This window comes from Tenrec ecaudatus, chromosome 7 (assembly GCF_050624435.1).
Source record: "Tenrec ecaudatus isolate mTenEca1 chromosome 7, mTenEca1.hap1, whole genome shotgun sequence".
Taxonomy (NCBI): domain Eukaryota; kingdom Metazoa; phylum Chordata; class Mammalia; order Afrosoricida; family Tenrecidae; genus Tenrec; species Tenrec ecaudatus.
The window spans coordinates 39686595-39702486 of record NC_134536.1 but is presented as its reverse complement, the minus strand read 5'-3'; the positions used below and the strand labels follow the sequence as shown (position 1 = coordinate 39702486).

At 41.2% G+C, this 15892-nt stretch overlaps 1 protein-coding gene and 1 pseudogene across 2 annotated transcripts in view; one reads left to right on the top strand and one right to left on the bottom strand.

Annotated features, from left to right (window-relative positions):
* TMEM200A (transmembrane protein 200A) overlaps positions 1-15892 on the top strand; it is a 97514-nt gene that overhangs the window by 58625 nt on the left and 22997 nt on the right. Inside the window, exon 3 of one of the 2 annotated variants that reach the window (XM_075554560.1) lies at positions 7031-7158. The exons of the other annotated variant lie outside the window; for it this stretch is intronic. The gene's annotated coding sequence lies outside the window, so the exon portion shown is untranslated. The remainder of the gene's footprint in view (positions 1-7030; positions 7159-15892) is intronic. 2 annotated transcript variants of the gene reach the window in all.
* On the bottom strand, positions 10336-12028 carry LOC142452715 (oxysterol-binding protein-related protein 9-like; annotated as a pseudogene).

Below are 15892 nucleotides of genomic sequence, written 5' to 3'. Positions count from 1 at the left end.
CTTTTGAAATCTTTACATCAGCTATTTTATTGCATCGTTTCTTCTAGTCGCTTTGGCTACTCTTCACCCCAGAGCAAGTTTCAGAGTCTTTTCTGACATCCACTTTGATCCTTTTTGCCCCTTTCCTGTCTCTTTAGTGATCTTTTGTTTTCTTTGTGTATGATGTTCTTAATGCCATCCCACAATTCATCTTGTCTTCAGTCATTCTTGTTCAGTGCGTCAAATCTGATCTTGATACGGTCTCTAAATTCAGGTGGGATGTAAATTCGTGGAAGAGTCCGAGAGATGGAATGCCACCTTCAGGTACATGACATCCTAACTGGGAGGTTATGTTGAGAAACAGTAGCTTCACTGTTTGATACTTGTTTAATAAAGATTACTATGGTTTTGTAGCAGTATTTTGTGACATAACCTCATAAATGGCCCAACCATTCTTTTTGCCAGTGATCAGATAATATCATTAATTATTTGCCTTTCACTGTTACATTAGACTGCATCATGTGGTTCTGTTTTTCTCAGATGCCTCTGCCATAATGTGAGTCTAAGGCACAACATCTCTCATCTGGTCTGCTTCTTGTTTATTTATGTGCTTGCCAATTTACAATCCATTATTCTCCCAGCCTCCAAAGCAATACTTCCATGTCAGATTCTGCAATTAACCTGCTCAAACACATTAACCAAATCACCTGGCTCTTGTGTCAGACATTGGGATCAACTACTTGTCCATCTCTTCAATTTCCGCTTGTGTCATCCACCTCCTCTCTACCCTTCAGCTACTTTGGCTTATTTTTCTGTTGCTGGGACAATATTTGTTACCATAGAGTTTTTAATATTATATCTAGAGCCAGGATATTCTGTCTGTACGTCCTCCAAGTTACATTTGTTTTTTCTCTGGCAGTCCACAGTACTTTGAATATTCTTCACCAGCACTGTCATTAAAATGTAAGACTTCTCCTTTAGTCTTCCTTCTTCAGTGTCCAGCTTTCAAACGCATAAGAGGTGATTGAAAATACCAAGGCTTGAGGCAGCACGTCTTAGTCCTCAAAGTGAGACCCTTGCTTCCTAGTGCTTTAAAAAGGTCTTGTGCAGCAGATACGCAATGTGCCAAATGCAATATACCCTTTCTTGACTATGCTGATTTCTAGACTGCTACGTCCATGAGCATTGACTGTGGATAGAAGAAAAATTATTTTATCTAACAAACAACTTCAGTCTTCCAAATAGAATCTTTGAGTCCTCATACAAGAGTCAGCTATATGTTACCTGGAACTAATTCATGGTGAATTATTATTTATTTTATAAGTTACAGGAGAATATGTAATTATTATAGAAATCTTGTTAAACTAAATCTTCTATTAAGAAAACAGCAGCACAAATCTACTTCCAAAATAAAAAATTTTAAAATTTGATGCAATTATGACATTTAAATTATTTTTTAAAACCCACCAGTATCTACAAAATATTCAGTATATGAAACACTTTGGAAGTCTGGAATAAAAAGCATTCAAAAGGATTATTATGACTAAATTATTACCAGTTTAATTTTCAGATGACTATTTTCAGTACAGATGATGCTGTATGATTAAGTGTGCTTATAAGTACCATAATACTTCCATGCAAATACATAGCACAGTGACGCCTTTACACATCTGATCCTAGTTTTCTTTTTAGATATTGACACAGCCTGTGCACACGCGAAAGTAAAAGCTCTCACAGACCCCCTCCCCTTGTGCTCATAGGATAGCTGCAAAGCGCGTTGACCATTTGAAGGCTTGACCCAACACAATGCACACCCTTAGAAATTTGTCAAATTATTAAGAGCACAATAAGATCAGGAAATAGGCACAAAAAGTCAGAAAACAGGTGAAATAGATGTCACAAAACACAGCGGTGACTAGCATGTTGCCATGATGCTGGAAGCTGTGCCATTGACATTTGTGTTAGACTGCATTCTCTAGAAGAACGAAAGGAGTGATGCGCATGTGTGCACGTGTGTGTGTGGATAAATATGTTGTTGTTATTGTTAGGTGCTGTCAAGTTGGCTACTACACACAGCGACCCCGTGTGCAGCAGAGTGGAATCCTGCTTGGTCCCATGCCATCCTCACAATTATTAATGTTTGAGCTCATTTTATCAACCACCGTGCCAATCCATTTTTTCAAGGGTCATCCTCTTTTTCACTGCCCTTCTACTTTACCAAACATAATGCCCTTCTCAAGGTAATGGCCCCTCATGCTAACATGTCCAAATTTCATCATTCTCACTTCTTATGAGCATTCTGGTTGCACTTTCTCCAGGAGACATATGTTTGTTCTTTTTTTTTAACAATTTATTGGGGCTCATACCATTCTTATCACAGCTCATACATATACATACATCAATTGTATAAAGCACATCTGTACAGTCTTTGCCCTAATCATTTTTTTCTCTTTTCTTTTTTTACATTTTATTAGGGACTCATACAACTCTTATCACAATCCATACATATACATACATCAATTGTATGAGATATGTTTGTTCTTATAGCAGCCCATGGGGCTTTCAACATTCTTCACCAGCACCAGCATTCAGGTGCACCGATAATTCTCTGGTCTTCCTTATTCAATGTTCAGCTTTCACATGCATAAGAGGTGATTGTAAATATCATAGGTCAAGTACATCTTGGTCTCTTTAAAGCAACATCCTGGCTTTCCAACACTTTAAAAAGGTCTTGTGCAACAGATTTACTCAATGCAGTTTGACCTTTGCTCTCTTGACTGCTGTTTCCATGAGCATTGATTGTGAATCCAAGCAAGATGAAATTCTTGACAACTTCCATCTTTTTTCCATATATCATGATGCTACCTATTAGTCCAGTTGTGAGGATTTTTATTTTCTTTTTTAAAAAATTAAAAAATACATATTTTATTGGGGGCTCATACAGCTCTTATCACAATCCATCCATACATCCATTGTGCCAGGCACATTTGTACATATGTTGCCATCATCATTTTCCAAACAATTTGTTTCTACTTGAGCCCTTGGTATCAGGTCATTCCGCCACCCCTCTCCCACCCTCCATGAACCCTTGATAATACATATATATATATACATATATATATATTCATGTCTTAAACCAACCCCTGTCTTCCTTCACCCACTTTTCTGTTGTTCACCCCCATGGGAGGGGTTATTTGTAGATCATTGTGATAGGTCCTCCTTTTCTCCCTCCACCTTCTCCTTACCCTCCTGGTGTCGCTACTCTCATTGGTTCTGAGGGATTTATCTGTCCTGGATTCCCCGTATTGTGAGTTCTTATCTGTACACGTGTACATGCTTTGGTCTAGCTGGATTTGTAAGGCAGAATTGGGGTCATGATAGGGGTGGGGAGGAAGCATTAAAGAACTAGAGGAAAGTTGGATGTTTCATCGGTGCTGTACTGCACCCTGACTGAATCATCTCTTCCCTGTGACCCATCTGTAAGGGGATGTCCAGTTGCCTACAGATGGGCTTTGGGTCTTCACTCCACACTTCCCCTCATTCACATTGATATGATTTATTGTTCTGGGTCTTTGATGGCTGATACCTGATCCCATTAACCAAGGCTGGTGTGCTTCTTCTATGTGGGCTTAGTTGCTTCTCACCTAGATGACCACTTGTTTATCTTCAAGCCTTTCAGACTCCAGATGCTGTATGTTTTGATAGCTGGACACTATCATCTTTCTTCACCACATTTGCTTATGCACCCATTTTGTCTTCAGAAATTGTGTCAGGAAGGTGAGCATTACAGAATTCCAGGTTATTAGAAAAAAGTGTTCTTGCATTGAGGGAGTATTTGAGTAGAGGCTTAATGTCAATTGGCTACCTTAATACTAAACCTATAAATATGTGTACATGTACATAGATCCATTTCCCTATTGTTACATATAAATATACTTACAAATGTACATGCCTATATTTAGACCTCTAAAATTGTCCTTTAACTCTTAGTTCTTTCCTCTATTTCCATTTACTTTCCTCTTGTACCACTATCATGTTCGGCCTTCTTTCGGGTTTCAGTAATTCGGCTACATTGCTCTTGATCAAGCCCCACCAGGCATCCAACGCCCTCCTTGTCCTCAATGTTAGATCACTTGTTCCCTTGTCCCTGGGATTTTTGAAATCCCCTTTCCTTTTCCCCGCCTTCCCCTCTCCTGTGTCCTCCTGGAACCATCAGTTCCGTTGCTTTTCTCCTCTGGGTTGTCTATCCGCCCTTTTTTTTCTAGATCGATGTGCAGAGAGAGATTCTGATTTCCTTTACATTGAGCTGCAGTCGTTGATCGCCATCAGCGAGTGATCCCAGTCTTTTCTACTTCGAGTAAGCAATCGTGGACCATCTCTATATCATAGGTTACTATTACAGTCTTCCTCCAGGCTTACTGCCACATTTTTCTTTACATAATCCAGTTTCTCAGGTTATTTTCTGGGCATATGGATTATATCAATATGGTAAAAGCATAAGCACCTTTCCAGATTTTAAACCACTTAATGTTCCCTTGTTCTGTTCAAGCAGCTGCCTATTGGGTCCATGTACAAGTTCCAGATCAGCCCGGTGTACTGTTTTGGAATTCCCATTCTCCTGGGTTACTCATAGTTTGTTTTGATGCACATAATTCATGAAACACGAGTAAACCTCTTTCTGGCCATCTCTACTTTGAGCGGACATCCATCTGATATCAGAAATGATCTCCCCTCTTCCACGTCTTCTGAATCCAGCTTTGGTTGTGGTGGTTTCTTCTTGATGTACTGCTGCAACCATTGTTGGATGGTATCGGTAACATTTTGCTTGCTTGTGATACTAATGGGATTGTTTTATAATGTCTTCATTCTATTGGGGTTTCTTTGGCATGGTCACAAATGTGAATCACTTTCTGTCAGTTGGTGAGGTAGATAGAGGTTTTCCAAATTTGTTGGCAAAGGCAAGTGAGTGCTTCAGTGTGTCTTCAGAGTATTGGAACACTTCAATTGTTATTTCATCAGTTACCCTCTCTTTGTTTGTTTATTAATACTTTAAGTGCAGTTTGGAATTTTTCCTTCACTATCATAGGTTGTTTATCATATACTACTTATTGAAATTGTTGAATGTCAATGACTACTTTTTCAAACATTGATTTCCCATATTCCTTCCATTGATTTTAGTGCTTTTTGCATCATTTAATATTTTGAAGAACAAATCTTTCAATATTGCACCTCAAGTCAAATTTTTCTTAAAGTTCTTTCAGCTTAAGATATGCGGAGTGTATGAAGAATGCACTTTTTGTTTATCTACTCCAGGTCTTTGCACATTTCATTATAATATTTTGTCCCTTTGAACTTCCCTTTGAACTTTCAGTTCAAATCTTCATCATTTCTTTCATTTTCTAAGAGTAGTGTATGATCAAGCTACTATAGAGTAGGCACAATAAAGAGCAAGTTTCAGAGTCTGTTCTGAGATCCACTTTGATCTTTCTGACTTTTTAGTAACATTTTACTGTTTTCATAGATGGAGTTCTTGAATTCATCCCACAGTTTGTCAGGTTTTCTGTCATTAATGTTTTTCAATAAGTCAAATCTAATATTGAGATGCTCTTGAAATTAGTGGGATATATAGAGGATTTCATTTCACTAAAATGCCATTGTAGATGCAGGCACATATAATCCAATTTGAAGTATATGCATCAGCTGAGGATTTCTCCTGTTTGTGTCGCTTTGGGGACTGGTGAACTCGGGCTCAGCAGGACTAGCACAGCTGTCAGTCTTGTGACTTGAGACCAGGACTGTGTCCAGAGAGGCTAATAAATCCAAAGTCTTCAGATTAGAAATTGGGTCAAATGACAGGCTGTTATTTTCTGGGATCGGCAAGCTGTTGGCTCCAGTCCAAAGAGCCAAAGGTAGATAAGCCAGATGCAGGGGGAAAAACAAACAAGCAAACCTAGAAAAAAACTGAACAAGTGTTCCCATAGTCTCCACTTTTATAGGACATTTATTGGCCATATTCCAAGGAATTGAAATTGTGTCAAGCCTGTGGCCTGAGTAAAAGGGTTGCCCTATAACTAATCTTCATACAACTGACTATCTGCTCAGAGCAGATCCCTCTATGGAACTGATTACATTGTGTTAGGTAACATCAGGGGGTTTCTAGGCCTTCACTGACAAGCCATGAAGAATGCCTCAGCCAACTTGACATAAAACCTAACTGTCAGAGCATTCAAATAACCATGGTGGATGATTCCAGCAAAGTTTCCATGCTATCAGATTAAGAAGAAAGCCTGTTGATGTTCTGAAAATCATCCAATGCCAACCCAGAATATTATCTGAGACGTAGTGCCGGACGATGCACTCTGCAGGTTGTAAGACATTCAAAATACACAATGGCAGTAGCAGTGGTCCCAACACATCCTGACAATCCTGGTGCAGAGCCAGGCAGAGTTTTATCCTGTTGTACACGGGCCCCTCTGGCCCATACTTTGCAAAAGAGGCAATTTCAAAATGCCCCTGGAAACATTTCATTTTCTTTCAATTGCATTGTCCCACATTTTAAAGTCTTTTCATAATTTCTGTATACCTACTGACTTGGTTATCATACTTCTAAGGCCTCAGCAAATCAGGAGCCCCAGAAAAAAACTGGAGCTGGAAGGGCAGCTAAAATTAAAGCAGCACCGTGGGCCCAATGATACTGTTTGCCAACAATAGAAACTCATCTCTCTCTTCTCCAGATGCCTATAGAATTTCCCTTGCAGGACAACACTAGCCATGTGATGTTATACCTGGTGGTACAATTATGATTTGAAAACTGTCATTCCCAATTCTTTTAATAAATATGTATTCTCAAAAAAATATTATGCATTCTCCTGCCATTATTGATATGTATAATAGAAACAACTTTCAGCCATCAAAAGAAAATTAGAAATACTATCTTTTAGATATTTTCATCCAAGTAATGAAAGTAAAATGATTTTCTTCTTAAGAAGATGCAAAATCAGAACAAGCTTCATTTTTTAAATAATAAAAAGTTATTATTTCTTTTTTATAGAGTCAGTTATAACCCAGGAAGTGTTCCAGATCTGAAATTTTCCTATTTAGAAGTTTTAGTGCTACTGATGCATGGTTTGCAAGCCTTAAAAGCCAGCTTTGCTAATAGAAACCTGTGGGGACAGTAAGGTAAGTTTTTCAACTTTACAAATAAGAAAGTGAAACAGTTTAAATTATTATCTCAAGTTTCTAGCTAGTAGGAGTGAGGTTGGTACCAAAGCTTTTAGGTTAGTCCTTCCTTTGGTCACACCAACTATGTCACAGTGGGGAATATGCTTAATCTCTTTAGGTGAGAACAAATTGATCAATCGTTAGTCATCTGATATCATCATTGACCAATTCTTAAGGCTACCCAGAGTTTTTTATGATCCATACAATCAAATGCCTTGCCAGAGTCAAATGAAATGCTAAGAAACATCTTTCTGGAGTTCTCTGCTTCCAACCAAGAGCAATAATAGCCCTTGTCTCGAGTCCTCTTCTGAATCCGTCCTGATCTTCTGGCAGCCTCCTGTCAGTGTGCTGCTGCGATTGTTGTTGATGATTCTCAGCAGAAGGTTACTGGCATGTGATACCAATGATATTGTCTTGTGATTTGTCCATTCTGTTGGGTCACCTTTCTTTAGACAGGTACAAATATTAATGTCTTCCAGTCCGCTGGCCACGTAGTTGTTTTCCACATTTCCTGGCTTAGCAAGTGCTTCCAGTGCTTCATCAGCTAGTGGAAACAAGAACTAAGTAAATGTGTGGGATTGCTTACAAGTTTTATTAATAATGGCTCGAAACATATTTCAGCATCTAATGACACTTCAGAAAATGAAGCTTCGGAAATAAATCACGGCTCTAGGTAAAGGGGTGGGAGGCAGTATAACTTCATAAGCTTGCATAATGAAATGCCTCAATGTAATGAAAATGCCTCAGTGCATTGCACTGTCCTCATGTCATGGAACTGGTGGGAGACTCAGGGGACTTCGATGAATGGAGGGCTTAGATGGATTGTAGTTAGTTGTTTTTTCTATCCTCTGTGAAAATTTTGCTCAAAAACCAAGAAGGATGAATTCAACACATTTCATTTTATTTGTGAGTGTCTGGCCCAGTTTCTGCATGTCCCTTTGCATGAGCATTAAGCTGCAAAACACAGGACTGGCCAGGCATCTCAAATGCTATGCCTCTGGCTCACGAGTCTGTGGTTTCTTCCAGGATACTAGTAAGCGGGTCAGAATGTTGTTAAAATGGTTTCAGGCTAAAATAATCCCTCTTGGTCTTGAGTGTCCCCCTTTTTCACCGGCGGATGGAGCATCCTCTCATGCCTTATTTCTGCATCCTCTCCTCCCTTCTAAACAGCACTGAGGCAAACCCCGTGCTTGAAGGTTGGCTGCTTGCATTTTACCACAAAGACTGCCGGCATGTTGCTTCAGTTGGCGCTTTCATCTTCAATGTGTTTTTCCAGCCTGGGAGCTCCTCTGGGGCCGAGACCTTGTCATCCTCTAGTCTTGGGGTCCCCAAGCCCAGCCGGGTCTGGAATGTACTCAGTCTTCAGTAATTCAGTGAATAACTGGCGGAATGAATGTGCCACCAAATGCATTGTGCCTGTTTAGAGGATTGTCAATTGGATGAGACTGCGGCAGCGTTTTCTCAATGCAGGGACCTCAGAAACCCCGTGCTTATTGATCTTTTCTTCCTACTGATTTCCTTTTCTGTCCCTCCTGATGATGGAAACGCAAACACTGAGCTCTAGAGATGCAGACAGCTGCTGGACACTGCTGCCTCAAGCTGCAGTTTCCCTAATAACAGTGAGGTGCGCCCTTCCACAGGCATCGCCCTCATAAATGTCCTTCCCTGCTTTAGAAGAGACGATGCCAGCAGCCCCTTCCTCGTGTGTTACACCTAGCTCAAGACTGAGTCTGTTCCCAACGTTCTTTCTTCGCAGTGTTCTCAGCCTGACTTCAGGCACCTGGAGGTGGGGGCAATGGTGTTAAAATAGACGACTAGGCTCCCCCTCTGTTCTGACCCCAACTTTCTGGTTTGATAGGTGTTGGTAGGCCTTTGAATATACATTCCTAACAAGTTCACTGGTTTGTACTCATGTTACTGGTCCTTGGATCACACTCTGAATGTATCTGTGTGTCAGAGAACTGTGCGCCATACGGTTTTCTGTGACTGGTTTTTCTGAATTGATTCCAAAGGCCTTGTACTACCCACTGTGTGCTCTTCTTGACCTCCAGAGTGCTGTCCCAGGACGTCCTGGTGTGAGTTTTCTTTACAAGGTTTTCCGGATTGGTTTTGCTAGGTTTTGTTTTGTTTAATTTTCTTTTTCAACTCTTGGCATATGCCTAATTATTTCTTCCTCTGATGTCCTAAAACTGATGTTCTCTTTTATGTGTCTCCCCAAATGTTGTTTTTGATCCTTTCTAATTATGCACTTCTGAAGATGGGAACTCTGTCGTCCCAGACCCTTTTAGAGAAAGCACACAGGTTTGTCTGCTCCGAATTTGTGACGATCATGGTTGTTCTGAAGAGAAAGTTCTCTTTGTAGCAAAGGCAATTGGACTTTTCAATCAAATATAGAAGGTGTTAATATTTCTAGTGTCCAGCTAGATAGCCAGTGAGCTTTTATAGAAATCCTTAAAAATAAAGTAGTTCAACCGTATTAGGGGAGCCCTGGTAAGATCGTGGTTAAAGTGCTTGACTGCCAACTAAAAGTCCCATGGTTCAAACCCGTCCTCCACTCTGAGGAGAAAAGATGTGACAGTTTGTATCTGTAATGATTTACAGGATTGAAAACCCTGTGCAGAGGTTTTACTCTGACCTGCAGGGTCTTCATGAGTCATAGAAGACTTGATGACAATGGACTTTTTAAAAAAAATTTTAACCAGGTTGGAAGGAGATACATATAATGTGTCTGCAATTTTGCACAGAGTTTTAGCATTTAGGAAAAAAAAACCATTATTTACAGTAGATGGAGTATTTATGTAAAGTTTTACATCAAGCATGTTTCTTATGCATAGATGTGTGTGTATATATATATACATATATATATGCATATCCCAAGAGTATATGTACTCGGAAATGTCATATATCAACAAGAGTGCTCAGTTTGAGATGGGATTATAAATGCTTTTCAAAGAGTGAGGTTTGGAGAAGGATCAGACATCTCATTTTCAAACCCTGAGATTAAAGTCCAGTGTCCCTGAGATCGGAACCACTGCAGTAAGGAGGAAGTGACCAGGTTCTCCCAAAGAAAGCTTGATTGTTGCTTTGTGTTGCCTACTGCCCTGGACATCAGGAGTAACCAGTACACTTCCCGGGCTAGTGCTGGACAGCATCTGAACATTTCAGGAAAGGCTCATCATAAACCCCACGCTCTCGATCCTCATGAAGTAACCTTGTCTCCCCTTGAATTTCCTTCTCCTTCCTTTCCTGGACTTCTGCTCTTTGTCTTTCTTCACGTGTATGCTTTGCTTCACTTGCTGCACCAATGTCTCTGATTTTTAAGTTGCTATCTTTCCAAAGGCAGCGGGATTCATACTCATTCTGATCTCCCTACTTCCTCACTTTCTTCTTGACTAGAGGCAACTTCCTGGCATCTAGAGAGATTGTATTTTCCCGTTGCATAGTTGGCGTACATGACACCATTCCATTCTCCTGCAATTGGACAAAAAAAGAGCTTATTATTATTTGGAGGAAGAATATCATTGGTTCTTCTGTGCTTCTTGCTCCCACAGAAAGGTCTAGTGTGGAGAACGTTCGCATTATAGCCTGGCTTTGAACAATTCATATTGCATTTTCCTCCAAGCTCCATCCAGGGCACTATGAAGACAGACCTTCCATAACCACTGATGAATGTGAGAATGTCAGGTTTGCCATAGTCCACACGTGAGCCACAGCCTTGCCCTATGCTGTCTACCTCAATGGTCATCCAAAGGAATTTTGACTTGGTCCATATACCCACTGCCATCCAGTCGATGGGGACTCATAGCAACCCTGTAGGACCAGGTAGAGCTAATCCTGTGGGTTTCTGAGACTGTACGTCTTTATGGGAGTAGAAAGCCCTGACATTCTTCTGAGGAGTGGCTGGAGATTTCGAACTTCAGACTGTGCAACCCAATAATAACCACTGCACCACCAGGGCTCCAAATAGGGGCCTTGAGGGTTCATGTATGAGCACTGAATTGTATTTTTTTTGTTATAACATTCAACATATAAAGCTGAAGTGGGTTGATGGTGGGAAACCTTTTCAGCCACGGAAGTTCCACTCTTTGGAAACCCAGGGAACTGGTCCTTCTGAAGCTAAAGGCTGAAAGGCAGCACTTTAAACCTGATCCATTGGGTCCCTGGGATCCTTCTGGTCACTCGTGCTGACAAACAGATCTGAGTGTGCACAAATCTCTGCATAGATTTCTAAAAGAGGTCTTCATCCATGAATAGATGTGGGAAAGCTACCTTGGTAAGATTCATTCCAAACCGAACCTGGACAAGAAATGCACGACAGCACTCGTGTACCCATCCTCTTTAACTGATCCTGCCTCCCTTCATCATCTTTATTGTCATGGGAATCAAAAAAGCGAACATCTCTTGTTCCATGGACCAGGAAGAAGTACGTGACTCCGTGGTGTCTGGGCACTTTTGACGATTTTCTGAGCTGCTGTGTGTCAGACAGAGGCAAACCCAAGTTACCATGGCTGGGAGAATTGAGACTTCTGCTGGGTAGTGAGTGCCCACTGGCTGTACTGCTTGGTGCTGCATCTGATGGTGTCCCAAAATAGCCAATGTGGGTTCAACTGGTAGGGATCATGGACTCAACTCTGACATTCACAGCTGAGCGGGTTTTGGAGGGAAGATAGTGTGGGAAGACGTGCTGAACACAGGTTCCGGGGACTAGGTGGATATAGTGCATCTACAGGGGTGATGATACTTAGAATTCCATCTGCGTGCTCCTCCGAGGCATCCGGTTTTTAGCAGTCTGCAGCAATGCCATGCAGTGCTCGATCGAGTCTGCCATGCTGTTCGTTGTCTCTGAGAGTTTCCATTTTCTTTCACAGTTCATCATTTTTGCAGTTTTGAAGCTTGCCATCAAGAAGCGTTCATTGTTCTATCAAGATTTGTAGTTCAGCCTCAGCTTATCTGTAAGTTTCTTATCAGCGTCTTGGACACCAGGGACCAATCCTGACTCCAAACCCTCAGAGGGCTGCAGTACAGAGGCAGAAAGCAGGGAGACCGTGGCATGTCCGCAGCCGGCCTGGGCAAACAGCAGAAACGCGTGGCTCAGGGGAGGGTCAAGCTCCTCACAAGACCATTTGGGGCTACTCACTTCGGATGCACTTGGCGGCCAAGAGAGGCATTCGCCAGGCTTCCCCCCACCCCCCCGACCCACCCCCGTGTATCCAGGGGAGGGAACCTGCAGTTGCTCCTGAGCACTCCTTTTCCTCCCCCCCACCCCCACTTTTTTGGCTCCCCAGGCTGCTATTGCTGTCTATGATCTTAATAGGAAACCAAATCCTTTGATGTTGAGACTAAAGACATACAAAAGGCAGCTGAAATGAAAGGCCAGAATTTAAGTGATCTTCTGATGGGGGATATATTCATAGATGAACAGACTTAAAATTATATCTAATTAGACTCTAGAGTGGCTTCCTTTATAAATGGCTTCTCTGTGTATTTTCTATTTGTCTGTATTTTTCAGCATGTCTTTAGTTACACCAGGGACATTTGTGTGGCCAAATCAGCAGTGAATGTAGACACCAGGTACATTTCAGTGTCTATTTTCCAGCTATGTGTATGCATGCACACACGGATGTGTGAAGTTGGTGTTTCAAATAAATGAGATCATCACTTTGAACCCCTTTTAGAAATCCTACCCACTATGGTCCATTCCACTCTGATGTATGGTGATCGTATAGGACAGGGGAGAATTGCTTCGTAGAGTTTCCAAGGTTGTTGATTGTTAGGAAGCAGACTGCAGTGTTCCTCTTGCAGAGTGACTGATAGGCTCAGGCTACCGAACTTTTGGCTAGCAGCCAAGTGCTTTAACCACTGTACCATGCAAGGTCCATTTAAAAAAGAGTATTTTTCAATTGACAACGTTATTGACCATTTCTTCCTGCCATTAAATGATTTTCCATATTTTAAAAACTAATTGCATAGTATTCCTTTGTTCAAACGTACCTTAACTAGTCATTGTGGTAAATAATCACAAAAGGAAACAATTATAGGTTTTGCCAAATTAACTTCTAGGAAAAGGGGAAGAAAGTTTTGCTGATAACTCCTTGAATTATAATTGTATAGGATATTTTAGGAGGAAAATAAAATCTTAAAACTGATGATGTTTTAAAAAGTTATTAATCAGAATGGGATGACTATAATCATTTTTCAAAAATATCATTGTCTTAGATTGCGAGTCAGATGGTCAAATCTTTAGCAACAAAGGGATAAATGATCAATACTTGTGTCTCTAAGTAATAGCATGCATCGAGGAATAGCTAGAATGGGGGTTTTGCCACAATGGCTTGCTTTGGAGAATATCTGATATTTATCTATGCACTGTCGCCACTGTCTGTCAATTTGTGGGGGCGTGTGTGTTGCTGTGATGCTGGAAGCGATGTCACTGGTGTTTCAAATACCAGCAGGGTCACCCAGAGTGAACAGGTTTTCTCAGAGCTTCTGGACCAAGAACAGAACACGAAGAAGTAGGCTGCCCACTCCTGAGGAACTAGCCACTGAAAATCTTATGCCTAGCATCGAAACATTGTCACATCCTGGAAACCCATGACTAGCAGCAGAACATGCCTCCGAGACAGTGCTAGAAGGTGACCCCTCTGGTCAGCAGGCAGGCACTCAGCACAGGCCTACGAGCATGTTGCCTTCCCAACGTCCAGTTGCCCAGAATGAGAAGGGGAGTAAAACCTTAAGGTACTTTTGTCGTTTCTTCTTAAGGAACCTGATGGTTTCTTAGAAGCAGGGTTGATGATTTCCATTGAAGTTGGGTTACTGCAAAGGTTAGCGGCTCAACCCAGTTTTGTCATCATTGACAGTCTCCGTTATTGAGGGCACGGCACTGTTATGCAATTTGGAGAAGTGATATCTAGAGATGTGGTTTCTTTCTTTAAATAACATATTGTCCTGACTGCAACCCAAATTCACAGTCCTTCCCCTAGTCTGTTCTCTGTTGATATGGAGCACAATAAAGGAGAAATCACTACTGGCTAGGCTCAAGAGATGGCAGTTTGAAATCTTGCTTTTCTAAGTGTTAGTTGTGTGACTTGGAGCAAATTACTTGCCCTGGCTGAGCCCTGTCAAAATGGTACATTTATCAACCCATTGAGAGTTGTTCAAAAGACTAAATATGATAATATATATTATGTTTCTGAAAAATAATCAGTGATCAATAAAGGTTAGTGCCCTTCCCATTTCCAAGTTACTCTTCTCAGTTTTTGTACTTCTCAAAGTCTGCAGATATATAACTTGAACTCTTGGAAATTCTTTGGGGAAACATTCAGGATAAGTCTTTTTAAAATTTCTTTTTGGAATTTGTCTTTGTCAAAAAAAACACTATTTAGCTAATCCAGGTATTCCTGGACTGTGGCAGGATTCTCTGCAACCAGTCCATCCTAGGTTGTTCTGGCATATCTCTGACACCTCTTTTTAAAATTTTCAGTGTTACTGCCTTTTATGAGTAGTATTTTTATACACTTAATCTTAGACCATCTATGAGTGAAGATCTGAGAAGGCTAACATCAGCAAGTTGCATGTAATATGCAGTACATCTTACTAATGATACCCTCTCCCCACCCAAAACAAGCAAACAAAACCCACAGTCCTGGTGGACAAAGTAGAAGTAACCTGTTGGGTTTCCAAAGCTGTATATTTTTCAGGAGCAGAAAATCTCATCTTTCTCCTTTAGAAAATCACTCATTCAAACTACTGACGCTGTGGTGGGAGCAAGATGGGGCTTTCTACTCCTGTAAAGAGTCACAGTCTCAGAAACTCACAGGTGCAGTGCTACCCTGTCCTACAGGGTCACTGTGAGTTGGCATAGAGTTGATGGCAGTGAATAACCCTATGGGTAGCAGCCCACCGAGAAACCACTGTGCCACTCTCCATAAGACGGATTACTAAATTAGTGCTACTAAAAATATGGTTGTAAGCTCAGTTCATGGTAATTTCAATACATCGTAAGTTGGGGACTGCCTATATTTGCTTTGATCCCAGTAAGGCTGTAGTCTTACTTTAGTGACCTTTATTTTATTTAAATTGGAAACAAACCTGGAAATGACCTTTGATGTCATAGATCATCCCTATCCTTCTTGTGGGAAGGTATTACAGTTTGCTTCTTAGAAACCATGAGCTGGACAGGTGAGCAGGTAAGGCCTGGTGGAGCAGCTGTGAAGGTGACTGGTGTCTCCGTCTTGAAAGACCATTGGATCCTGCCTTCAGCTTATGAGCTCCTAAGAAAATTCTGCTTCTTATGGCTCAACTCCAAACCAGTTTAAATTCAGGCCAATCCATTTGTACTTAACTCTTGGCTGATGATCCCTCTTATGTTTCCCTTCTGGGAATTCTTTTCTGTCTCTGTCCTCTTGCCCTTTCCTTCTTTGAAGCAAATGTCAGCTCACCGTCTTTATGAAATCCCTCCTTTTCATTCCTTCCCCCTCACTCTATCTAGCCCCTTGGCCAGGGGTTCTCAACCTGTGGGTCATGACCTCTTTGGGGGTCCAATGACCTTTTGACAGGGGTCACCTAAGACCATCGGAAAATAGGAACTGAGACACCACTCCTCCATCCGTCTCCAGGCGGGTCCATCTACATGCAGATATGCCCACCTACAAGGACTCGGTATGACGACTGTTACCCATGCTACACCATGCTT